This window comes from Aethalodelphis obliquidens, unplaced genomic scaffold, assembly GCF_003676395.1.
Source record: "Aethalodelphis obliquidens isolate GAN/ISIS:26980383/991018 unplaced genomic scaffold, ASM367639v1 scaffold27, whole genome shotgun sequence".
NCBI classification, from domain to species: domain Eukaryota; kingdom Metazoa; phylum Chordata; class Mammalia; order Artiodactyla; family Delphinidae; genus Aethalodelphis; species Aethalodelphis obliquidens.
In genome coordinates this window covers 8,986,859-8,998,941 of record NW_020837971.1, presented here as the reverse complement: position 1 = coordinate 8,998,941, position 12,083 = coordinate 8,986,859, and the positions used below count along the sequence as shown (strand labels likewise).

The window sequence follows — 12,083 nt, the reverse complement described above, 5'->3', positions numbered from 1 at the left end:
CATTAGTTTCAGGTGTACAACGTGATGATCCTATATTTGTATATATTGGGAGATGATCACCACGATAAGACATTCACATCCATCACCACACATACATAACTTCTTGTGTGTAAGAACTTTTAAGATTTACTCTCCTAGCAAATTTCAAATATGCAATACAGTATTATTAACTATAGTTACCATGCTGTACATTACATCCTCATGACTTATTTATTTTATAGTTAGAAGTTTGTACCTTTTGTCTCTCTTCGCCCATGTTGCCCACCCCTAACCTCCTCCTCTGGCAACCACCGATCTGTTCTCTGTATCTATGAGGTTGGTTTTCTGTTTTAGATTCCACATATAAGCGCGATCATATGGTACCAGTCTTTCTTTCTGACACTTCACTTAGCATAATGGCCCCAAGTGCCATCCATGTTGTTAAAAATGATGAAATTCTTTTTTATGGCTGAATGATCTTCCATTGTGTATATATACCACACTTTCTTTATCCATTCATATGTCGATGGACACTTAGGTTGTTTCCATATCTTGGCTATTGTAAACAATGTTGCAATGAACATGGGGGTTTCTTCTACTCCTGGTCTACTGCCATTAATTTGAGGTAAGTCCAAGGAGTATTTTTCAGAAGAAGATGGCTAATGGCCTATTTATTACTTTCCCTAGTACAATAACATGCTCTAAATTCTTCCCTATTCCACCACTGAACAACAACAACAAATCAATAGCCTTGTCCATTGACGGATGAATAGATAAGCAAAAATGTGTCATATACATACAATGGAATATTATTCAGTCTCAAAAAGGAGGGAAATTCTGACATATGGTACAACGTTAATGAACCTTGAAGGCATTCTGCTTAGTGAGATAAGCCTGTCATAAAAAGACAAATATAATTCCACTTATATGAGATACTATAGTCACATTCACAGAGACAGAAAGTAGAATGGTGGTGGCCAGGGCCCAGGGAGAGGAGGGGAATAGGTAGTTAGTGTTTAACTGGTATAGAGTTTCAGTTTGTTTGTTTGTTTGTTTGTTTGTTTGCGGTACGCGGGCCTCTCACTACTGCGGCCTCTCCTGCCGTGGAGCCCAGGCTCCGGACGCGCAGGCTCAGCGGCCATGGCTCACGGGCCCGGCCGCTCCGCGGCATGTGGGATCCTCCCGGACCGGGACACAAACCCGTGTCCCCTGGCAGGCGCACTCCCAACCACTGCGCCACCAGGGAAGCCCGAGTTTCAGTTTTTGTAAGATGGTAAGACATCTGGAGATGGATGGTGGTGATGGTTGCACAACAATGTTAATGTACTTAATACCATTGAATTGTACACTTAAAAATGGTTAAGATGGTAAATTTTGTATTATGTATATTTTACCCAAATAGAAAAGATTTGGAAAAAAATATCAGTAGCCTCATCTGAGTTCCCCATGGATACCACGGACTGGTCTTCCACATTCTTCTTTCTCTTCTAGTACCTACCTTCAGACTTCTCCAAGCAGTGTTTTTATAGTCTAGTTCTAAGTGTCTAAGTTCTAACTGTCTGTAAGTGCTATAATATCACTGGCTGTGATAGGTTTATAACCTCTTTGTGGGGATTTAATCAACCCTCCTTCGTGGCTTCCTTCAATCTCTGTCTTTTTTCTTATTTGACTTTATTTTTATTTCTCAAATGTCTACCTTGCTCAGATCCCATGTCAGTGGTTAAGAGCACAGGCTCTTCTTTTAGACTGCCTGGATGAAGTCCTTGCTCTACTGCTTATTTTCAGTGGGCCCTTGGACGAGTGACTCAACCTACTGTGTCTGTTTCCTCCTCTGTATAATGGTGATAATAATAGTATCTAGGCATGGTATGAGCTTTCAATACACATAAAGGGCTTAGGACAGTGCCTATCACATAGTAAGCACTCAGGGAATATTTGCTATTATAATAAAATTGACTATTATTATTTCCAGAAGTCCTTTCTGGGAGTCTTCAGTAGGAAGCATCTCTTAATGTTCCTGGCAAGTCTGCCCTCCCTTGTTCTGGTAAGAATACATCTTTTTACTTTGAGTAACTGCCATTCTAAGTGATTCTATTAATCTTCGTCCGGCCCTGATTCCAAAGCACTGTATGGGCATTTAACCCAGGCCTGGCCAATCATACAGTACTTCATTCCTCTAGCAGCAGTGACTGGTTCAAAGTGTGTGCCTGGGATCCAGGGAGAGCAAATCAGAGTTCTTCTTTGGCACTGACAGGCAGATGCTGGGATACAGTAGTCTGTCTTTGCTCCAGGGCCGCTGAGCTGAGACAATGAAAGCTTTGAGATACAGGCAGCCATCTTCCCTGTCTGCACAGAGGAAGCCCATCTGAGATGGGAAGCAGTAAGGTCAATACCCACAAGAGAAAAGAACTGAGGGATGGTGGGGGAGGGAGGAGAGGGAGAGACAAGGGCCTATAACTTTGGGTTTGGGGGGCTGGCAACCCTCTGTCAGCTCCTATCCTGACTTTCCCAGATCTGGGAGCCCAGAGAGCCGCTTTTCGCTTAAGGTGGTTTGAGCTGACTTGTTGTCATTGTACCTAAAAAACTCATGGCTAGGATGCCCTTTACACTCAATTTGTCCTCCTCCCCTTCCTTCCCTTCCTTCCATTCCTTTCTTCCCAGACCCCTGAGTGACAAGGCCCTTGTTCTGAAATGGGACTGCCAGACTCCTACCCTGCAAGACCTACTTCTCTTCTTTTCTTGGTTCAGGAGTTTTCCACCTCTAGCTAATTTTCCTAGTTTCCTTTGCTGGGATCACCAGCTGTGTCCTTATTTCCTCATTTCTTCTTAAGTCTCCCCTCACTGCCCACCCCCCTACCCCCCGACCTTTTTCGTCACCTCAGACAACTTCTCTGTCTTCCTGTGAACTTTTCCTCTTTCGCTTTTGTTCTGCATCTTTGCAGCTGGTACCTTCATGCCCTTCTTTTCTTCTGATATTAATCTTGGGGTATTTGCATAAATGTGTTCCTTTTCGATACAGATATCACATAGTAACCCTCTTGCACCCACCCTGCCAACATTTTTTTTACTCTAGAAGACACTGCTGTGTTATGTTTCATACCTGAAACACATCCCAACTATGCATTCCTCATCTCTGGCTGCTCCCCGTATCCAGTGAAATTATCAGGCCCTAAATGAAAACTACCAGCATGTATCTAATTTCACTCTACTCACGGCAATAGTTTTGTTTCTCACTTATTCCTCCAGTCAAGCCCCAAACCAACCCCTTTATCTAGGGCTGTTAAACTCTCTGAGTTATTTAAAGGCACGTTTAGCTCTTACTTAGATTACAATTCCAACTCATAAATGTAGAAGGAATTAAGAATATAGAAAGTCAACATTAGGCACATACCTAGTGGTAAGTGTGGTAGGTAAGAACCACTGATGGATGCTATAGTTAGTGAGCAAAGTATAAGGAGAAACAGGGTATTTGCATAGTCTCAAAGAATCTCCCCACAAGATATATATTGGTTACAAAGGGGAAAATTATAACTTTACACTAGAGAAACTTAGAAGACATCACCTTAACCAGGTGATCAAGATGAACATCACCACTAGTAAGACACATCAACATCATATAACCATAATATAATGCATTGAGAAGTGCACAATATTCCTTCTGAGATGTTCTTGCCAAAAATGTACAACCTCAGTCGAATCATGAAACATCACCAGGCAAACCCAAACTGAGGCACATTCTGTAAAATAACTGACCTGTCCTCTTCAAAAGTGTCAAGGTCATGATAAGGAAAGACTGAGGAACTCTTGCAGGTAGGAGGACACGAAGCAGTCGGGAGAACTGAAAGCATTTGACCCCGGATTGGATCATGGACAAAAAAAGGACAGGAGAGGACAAGTGGGGAAATTTGAGCAATGTCTGTAAATTAGGTAATGCTGTTATCGATGTTAATTTTCTAATCAGATAACTACACTGGTTTATTATCTGGGTTACAGGCTAGGCTAAGGACTTTATAAAAGCTGCTCAGATGTTTCTATTGTGAAAAATTTGAGAACCACTGATCTCAGTTTATGGCAAAGGAGGGAAGTCTTAAATATGAACGATGGCCTGTAAACTAGCTGCGGCTTGTCCCACTAGTCCTTTTATGTCAAGTCCTTGCAAAGATTGCAACTAGCCACCACCTTGATCAGGACTCTGTGAACTGGACTTAGAGGCAGGGCACCAGCAGATCAGAGAGAAGCCAGGTGTGACTGCGCCCCACGTCCAAACCTCCCAGCCCCACCTCCTATACGGCCACTGCTGTGATGACCAGTTTCCTGTGGGCTTTGATGGACCTCGTGCGGATGCACTTGAGCCTGTGCAGTGAACCTCTCAGTTCTGGCCTTGGGGTTTTGATGATGCTGAGGCAAGGGATCCCTGTGGGAACCGACCTGTGCACAGCCCAGAAGCGTGGGGGAATTAACAACCGTTCCCCATGTCCTCCCCTCTGTTGACAGTTCAGAGGTGCTTTCCATCAGCTCTTCAGAAGGTCTGGTCAGGATGGAGCACCACGTGTCCTTAGCGATGGCCAGTTCAGTTTCATAGCCTTGTATTGTTTCTCTCTCCTTCCCTGTTCCCCTCTCCTGTCCTGCCCTATTGCCCCCAGAATCACATTCCCAAATAAACAACTTACGAGTTCCAGGAAAGATGGCAGTGGCAAGACTGGAACGTTGGGAGGCGTTATGGATGCAGAATCTGAGGGGGAAGCTGGTCTTGGGGTTCCTTTCATCTCATAACATTTTACCCTAACCACATATCCACACCAGTGTTTCTCTTGAAATTTCTCGAAAATGGGAGAAAAAAAATTGTTTATCCTCCACAACTACCTGAAGGACCTCCTCAGAGGCCAGCTGAAATCTACATTTGTCGAAGACAAAGTACAGCAAAGACAAGATGTGGTATTTGGCTAAACGGATTCGAGGAATCTCCACTGACCATGCTTTAGCTCAACTGGAATTTAGTGACGAAAAAGGGGCCCAAATAATGGAGGAGGTTCTCTTAGAAGCACAAGATATGGCAGTGAGAGACCACAATGTGGAATTCAGATCCAGCTGAATATATACAGCTTGAGTCCACTTCAGGGAGAGGCCAGTACCTGAAACACATCTGATACCACCATGGAGGTGGCTTCGGGATCATGGAGGTTTGTTGCCATTATTTTGCGAAGTTGGTGGAAGGCCTCCCACCTCCACGTGAGATACCAAAGACAGTGTCACCCACACCAAAGAATATATTCAAGAGCTTTGAAACCGGACCATCACATTCACACTCTGTGATGCGGAAATTCAGAATCCACAGTGTATATATTTTACCATTTGTTTCCTAAAAAAACCAAATTTAAAGACAAATGCTTTTTTTTTTTTTTTTTTTTTTGCGGTATGCTGGCCTCTCACTGTTGTAGCCTCTCCGGTTGCAGAGCACAGGCTCCGGACGCGCAGGCTCAGCGGCCATGGCTCACGGGCCCAGCCGCTCCGCGGCACCTGGGATCCTCCCGGACCGGGTCACGACCCCGCATCCCCTGCGTCGGCAGGCGGACTCTCAACCACTGCGCCACCAGGGACGCCCGCCTTCTCTTTTTTACGGAAGGCAAAAATGGCTAGTCCAATATCCGCCTGCCTTCCGTTTTGACCAGTCTGCCCTAATTCTTCAACTTCCCTCTGCTCTCCCTCTCCTCCACTGGCTCCGTCTGCAGCTGATTGCTCATCTCCACTAGCCCCTTGGCCAAAGCCAGCAGAAAACTGGCTGCTTAAACAGCTTTCCTGCTCTGCTTCAACAAAGTCCCTCTGGTCAGCTCCTGCTGCCGCCCTGGCAGCTCTCCTTTCCTCCTCCAACCTCGGCATCTCTGCGTTCACAGGTAGCTCAGGCTGCCCTTCCCTTCTGACCAGTCGACCTGCCACCCAAGTTCCCCAACTGTACCTTCAGGCCTTGCAACTTTTCTCCAGGGCATCACCGGCATCACCTCATCAGCTTCTTTTCACACAGGCTGCTCATGCCTCATGCTCTTTTGACAAGGGCAGTAGTGCTGTGGGGCAAATAGAGAACGAATCAGCGAAGAATAGTCCCTAAGGGCTGTCTGTTTGACTTCTTCAAGACAGCAATAATGTATTGATTCATTTGGTAAATATTTATTCAGCGCCTAATACGTGCCACTCACTGTTCTTCGGTGCTGGGAATATAGCAGTGAGTAAAACAGAAAGTCCCTGCCCACATATAGCTTACATTCCAGTGAATAATGATAACTTAGTGATAGAACTGGGACTGAAATGCTACATCTCTCTTTCCTTCGTTTCACGCTACCTTTTTCCTTAATGACAGGCATAGCACTCATTCCATACCTTATAGCTAAATTTTCTTATGAGTCTTCTGACTCAAGATTAAAATTCGTCTTTGACCCACTACCCCAAGCCACCTGGGCTCTTCTCTTTTGAGAGAAAGCGTGAGACCTAAATGGTCTTCAGCTGTAAACTATTAAAGGCTGTTTAGCCTACCTTTCCCTGCCTCAGCTGGGACCACACAACCTGAAGGGCAGGAATTGGCGCTTAGAGCAGGACAGAGACTCAATGCTCTAGCGTTTTCTATCGAGCTGCAGCTCTTTTTCATTGATGTCTCTTTGTGGTTTTGAAAATACTTTGCCACATTCTCAGATCTGTAACTTAATATTTATTATAACAGTAGAAAACTCTTCCTTATGTAACAGCCTGCTTTAAAACCATCGTTAGTCTTAGCAGAGGGACATTAGATAATGAGACAACGGATATCTATGCTATCTGCATAGGAGAAGTTCAGCTTCATAGATGGGCAAGCTGATTCAGAATGAGGTCGAGGGAGAGACAGTCTTTCTTATTTCCACTCATTCCCTGCAATGGAAAATGACTGGGTGCTTTTTCAGTTTGAAGTGCACTCTCTTTGGGAATTTGCTGGGTTTGTTTTTGAAGATAAAGGAATTTGTACCGTATGCTCCAGGTAGAATGCTATCTAACTTTTCTGTTTTCAAACATAATTTTGGGAAAGGGCATCTCCATTTCTTGATGGATTTGAATGATGGAGAACTCACCAACTGACTTGTCTTTACAAGATCCATCTTTCCATGGCTCACATTCTGACTACCCAAGATGATTTGAGGGGTGTAAGATCTCCACTGGGGAGATTTGGCCCTTGAAAATTTACAGATCAGTTATGTTGGATTACGTATCACCTTTCTGTTATTAACAGCTTCTAAGATATAAATATTCTCTGGGAGGAGGTATAGGAGAGGATATATAATTTTCCCTGTACCCTTCTAGGTGCTTGACTGAGAATCCCTAGTAATAAAAGATTAACAGGAGAAAAACAAATTTAATTACATATGGACATATGTGCTGGAGCCCCACAAAGACATGAGATTCAAAGAAGTGACCAAAATAGGAAACTTTTATACCTTTTAGACAAGGAAACAATTTGTGAGGAATTGACAAGACAAAATAGTAAAACGATGAAGTAACAAGTTTGCCTTGTTTGGCCTTGTCGGCCCTAAATGCCCTGCCTCTGGTGACTTGCCAGGGATGCCTTCTGCCCTCCTGGTACAGGGTACCTTTCACATGGGAGATTTCTTCTCTTTCAGGGAGACGTAGGTGGGTCAAAGTGTTCTTCTTGCACCAGCTGTCTCTCAAGTACCTTAATTCAAAATAATCAGGATGCCAAAGTGGCATATTTGGGGGTGATATATTCTGAACCCCTACAGAGGTAACAAATTGCTTTCTTCACACATTAGTGAGTTTTATCACATTCATCTCAACTTGAAAGAACTCTGCAGAATGAACCCTGAGTATCTATCTTTTGCGGAGGGAGGTAGAGAGCCTTGAACGGAATGACGGACAGGCATTGAGAGGCGGTATGAGAGTCCCAAGGACCAATAAGGGGCTGGGTGGCCTTGTGTGATTATCAAGGATGTCATTAGGGTGATGCTGGGAGGGGAGGGAGGCCCCGGAGGGTTGTCTTTTCTATCCTAAGGATTTTGTTTTTTTTAAGTGTAAACTCAAGAGTGTTTTCTTTATGTAATGTCCTAAGGATTTTGATGGTTCTCCTTCCTCTGTGGACATGAAGTCGTAGTGCTACTTCCAGGAGTGAGCCCCTATACCTCTACTCCCCAGGGTAAGCCATGTCTCTCAACCTTTTTCCTCACTCTGAGTTAGTCCAGACCACAGAAGCTCATCTGGGTTTGAGGATAGGCAATTTGGCTTAGGTATGGCCAATTTTATTTTGGTTTCCTCCAAAAGCAGTGAAAAAGGACAGCACAAAGGTTATAAACAAGGTAAGTTTGCCAGAGTGTGGGAAGGCTCTCCATATAAGGCTTTACCTTCTAGATGCCTTTTTAGAATTCAGTGGTCTTGTCAGCCTGCAAAGATGCCTTTTATATAAGCCCCAAGTCAGAAAAAACTTACACTAGCATACAAGGCAATGATTTTACTACCCAGGAAGCTACTTCTCCCAGTCCTTTCGTCTGGGTTTACAGCCTTGAAATTCTTATTGCGTCAGCCCAGGGACAAATCTCCCCTTAACTGTGCTTATGCTTCTGGGCTGAATTTTCCATTTATGTCCACTACGGATGATGACCACTACACATGCCTGACCTTCCAGGGGTGGGATGCAGTTCTGTGAATAACAGCAGCTCACTCTAGTAGGGACTTAACTGGACAGAGAAGAAGGGAAGAGTATCTACTGACCTTTCTGGAATGGGGATGCTTCTAATACACCCCACAAGTGAGCGAGGGCTCCAGGCAGTGTTTCTTTTAAAATTTACATTTTTAGTGTTAACGGAAAATGACAAAACAAACTTACATATAAGTTGCTCTATAAAGTTTAAACTAGTTTTCCCATTGCCATGACATGTATTGAAGGTGGCAGTAAGGATATCTATAATATATTCTCTTTAATTTCCCATATCCTAATTTCAAATGCTTCAATTTGCAATGCTTGAGGAATACAGATTGCTTTTAAAATTGTGATTTTTATAGCTGTTTTGTTTTTCATGTTGATAAACTTAAAAAATATCTTCAGCACTCTCGGAAATGATCTTCTGTACTTGGAGGGTAAAGATGTGATGACAGTTTTTCTTCTTTATAACTCCTATCTTTTTGGAACAGGCTGTGATTGTGGGTGGATTATTCTGATACTATTGCTTTGTCTGTGCAGTATTTTGCAGCTTAAAAGTTCTCTCTGTTATCATTAAACATGCATCCTTGCTAAACATGCCATGGTAACTCTCTAGATATAAATGAGTCTTTAGATCGGTTATTTCAGTTCAATGGCTCTTACATTATGGCATGCATTAACATCACCTGGGAAGATTTCTAAAATGCACATATCTGGGTGTTACAGGGCATAAGACTGAGTAGCCTGGGTCGGGGCCCAAGGATCTGCATTTTAAGCTTTGGCCTGAGAGCCACATTCTGGGGGTGAATCACTGCCTGAGAGCTGATTTCTCAGCCTCAGCACTATTGCCATTTTGGTTGCATGAATACTTGTTGTGGAACTGTTCTCTGCATTATAGGATATTTAGCAGCGTCCCTAGCCTCTACCCACCAGATAGATGCCAGTAGCATCCCCACCTATTGAGACAATCAAAAATGTCTCCAGACATTGCCAAGTGTCCTCTGGAGTGGTGGAGTTTGCAAACCACTGGCTTAGGCTCTTTGCTCTTCCTAATTCAAACAACCTAGCCACTCAAGCGTTCTTGTGAGTGATGCATTTGTATACGGGATTCTAGTCCAAACTTAGTTGTCTCAGAACTCTGTAGGATAAAATGAATCTTTTGTCATGGAGGGCTCAAGCTAAGGGCTCATGACCACTTCCAGCCCCCAGACAATTCTTATTTGACCATATTTTTCTTTTAATTATTAAAATTAGTTGCTAACATTTACACATGTACAATTTGGGAAAACCTCATTTCTGGGTTTGCTTGAAAATTCAGAAGCTCAGACCATATCAGTCCACACTGCTAAGAGTCAACTGGACCAGGGGAACAGCTGCAGTAGAGGCCCCGAAGTGGTCTCCAGTTTCCCGAGTCCTCAGTTGGCTGACCTCACTTATCCAAGTACCTGTCTGGCTCCTAGAAGCACTGGATTTGCAATTCCTTGTTTAAAAACTCCAAACCACTGACCGAGAATGGAGCACCTCATATGGAATAATTCTGCCAGGGCTGGCAGCTTTCATGTTAACAACTGAATGTATTCAAAGATGAATTAGATTGTGAGGCAATGGGCCAAATGTTTTCATCTCCTGTAATTAATATATCTTCCAGTTTTGTAATATATTTATATGGGGTTTTATGTATTTCCCCTTTCTGGAGTAAAATCTGGATCATAGGCATTCAACTCCCATTGCTAATTTATCACATTCCACTACTGCTTTTTGTTGTTGACTAATGCAGCTCTGCATGTCTATTGAGAATTCTCTGTCTCAAGTGCTTGTTCTTTTTTTTAAATTGAAGAATAGTTGATTTACAATATTAGTTTCAGGTGTACAACATAATGATTCAATATTTTTATAGATTATACTCCATATAAAGTTATTATAAAATATTGGCTTTATTCCCTGTGCTGTACATTACATCCTTGTATCTTATTTATTTTATTTTTATTGTGGTATAGTTTATTTACAATATTATATTAGTTTCAGGTAAACAATATAGTGAATCAAATTTTTATAGATTATACTCCATCTATAGTTATTATAAAATATTGGCTATAGTCCCTGTGCTGTACAATATATCCTTGTAGCTTATTTGTTTTATACATAGTATTGGGTTGGCAGAAAAGTGCCTTTGGTTTTTAGATAAAAATAACAGACACATTTTTCATTTTCACCAAGAACTTTATTGAACAACGTATTCGCTCTTTTGTTCCACTGTCTTCTGCCATTTTTCAGGCAACTTCATAATTCCATCTTCCCAAAACTTTTCATCTTTTTGAGCAAAGAACTGTTCCAGGTGCCTTTTACAGTCTTCCAGGGAATTGAAATTTTTTCCATTAAGAGAATTTTGTAAAGACCTAAATAATGGAAATCCAAAGGTGCAATGTCTGGTGAATACAGTGGATGAGTCAGAACTTCCCAGCCAAACTGTAACAGTTTTTGCCTGGTCATCAAAGAAATATGCGGTCTTGCGTCATCCTGATGGATGATTATTCATTCTCTGTTGACTAATTCTGGACGTTTTTCATCGAGTGCTGCATTCAGTTGGTCAGAGAGCAGTACTTGTTGGAATTAATTGTTTGGTTTTCCGGAAGGAGCTCATAACAGAGGACTCCTTTCTAATCCCACCATATACACATCACCTTCTTTGGATGAAGAGCGGCCTTTGGTGTGGTTAGTGGTGGTTCATTTCATTTGTCCCACGATCTCTTCCACTCCACATTATTGTACAGTATCCACTTTTCATCACCCCTCACAATTTGTTTTAAAAATGGAAGGTTTTCATTACGTTTAAGTAGAGAATCGCGTGTGGAAATACACTCAAGAAGGTTTTTTTCACTTAACTTCTGTGGAACCCAAACATCAAAGTGATTAACATAACCAAGCTGGTACAAATGATTTTCAGTTCTTAATTTGGATATTTTGAGTATGTCGGCTATCTCCCTTGTGGTATAACGTTGATTGTTCTCAGTTAATGTCTCAATTTGATCACTACCAACTTCAACTGGTCTACATAACCATGGAGCATCGTCCAGTGAGAAATCTCTAGCACGAAACTTCGCAAACCACTTTTGACACATTTTTCATCAGTCACAGCACATTCTCCATAAAGGTGTATAAATATTTTTTTTGCGTTTCAGTTGTGTTTTTACCTTTCTTGAAATAGTAAAGCACGATATGTTGAAAATGTTGCTTTTTTCTTCTATCTTCATTAAAATGGCTACACAAAAATCCACCAATTTTGATGTCTTTTTTTAAATGCACGCTGATGACAGCTGTCACGTACAATCTAACAAAACTGTTTCGAATGAAGTTAAAGACAACTGAGTGCTACTAGAGCCATATTATGGACAAAAATGAACAAACCTTTCGGCCAACCCAACAGTTTGTACCTCTT

At 42.2% G+C, this 12,083-nt stretch overlaps 1 pseudogene; it reads left to right on the top strand.

The window, feature by feature from the left end:
• Nucleotides 1-4,823: 4,823 nt before the first annotated feature.
• LOC113629601 (39S ribosomal protein L22, mitochondrial pseudogene) lies at nt 4,824-6,444 on the top strand (annotated as a pseudogene).
• Nucleotides 6,445-12,083: the final 5,639 nt, after the last annotated feature.